Raw genomic sequence first — 1132 nt, 5'->3', positions numbered from 1 at the left:
AAATTCAATATGCGGCGATTAGACACTGTCTAGGTCTCAGAAATTCGACGCCAGTGAATGTTCTCCTAGCAGAAAGCAAATTACCATGCATGAATTCCGATCCTCCTTTTTATGTAAAAGTTATCTAATAAAAATACTATCCAATAGAAGTCTCCAAATCTCGCCTACTATTTACAATCTATACATCAATTCTCACACTGAGTATTCTAAAAATCGACTCATCAAGAAATGTATCCATGAAATCACTCCACTGTTATCTAATCTTCATTGTGACGATAATTTTAGTAACAAAATGCCTGATTATGAAACACTGACCGCGTCAATACCGTTTGAAAGAGATGCAGTAAATCATCCTCTCAACCTCAATGATAATAACATGGGGGACAGTCCCTCAAGAATTACTAATGTAAATGACTCCATCGAAATCTACACAGACGGTAGCGAAACCTCGGATGGTCTCTCCACAGGTCTATCATCCCACTGCCCGTAACTTAACATAAATCTCTCTTTCAGTATGGATATACATGCTTCCGTATTTACAACAGAATGTGTAGCTATAGACGAAGCCATGAAAATAGCCTTAAGTCATCCTCAGTACAAAATAGCGATAATCAGTGATTCTTTAAGCGCTCTTCAATCTCTAAGTATGCTAAGCTCGAATGTCAAAACCAACTTCTACATCTTAGAAATTAAGATGAAATATGAATACCTTTTTCAAGTTAACAAAAATTCAAATCCCCTTACACTAACCTAGGTTCCATCATACACAGGCATACCAGGTAATGACAGAGCCGATCAACTGGCCAAGGATGCTACATCCAGGATAGGTGATGACTCATATAAGGTTCCCTTTACTGATTTTCGCGAGAACTTCAAAAAAGATTCTCTCGATCTCACATCCAGTCATCCAGGGACTAGCTGAGGGTGGATCCCCGAAAAGAGTCAATTATTTCAAATGGTTTTTCACCCTCGGAAGAAAATCCTGGTTTAGTAAAAAAAAGTTCTTGCGAAAGACCACCTCTTGGATTGGCAGAGCCAGGGCTGATCATTACCATCTTGCATAGTCCCTAGGCCGAGTGGGTATCACAGGCTCTCAGGAATGCGCGTGTGGTACTTTTAAAGAAGACCTGAA

This window comes from Diachasma alloeum, unplaced genomic scaffold (genome assembly GCF_001412515.2).
Source record: "Diachasma alloeum isolate Michigan unplaced genomic scaffold, Dall2.0 Dall_scaffold_01048, whole genome shotgun sequence".
Classification (NCBI taxonomy): Eukaryota; Metazoa; Arthropoda; class Insecta; order Hymenoptera; family Braconidae; genus Diachasma; species Diachasma alloeum.
The sequence above is the reverse complement of the archived record's forward strand: the minus strand, read 5'-3'. Positions refer to the sequence as shown.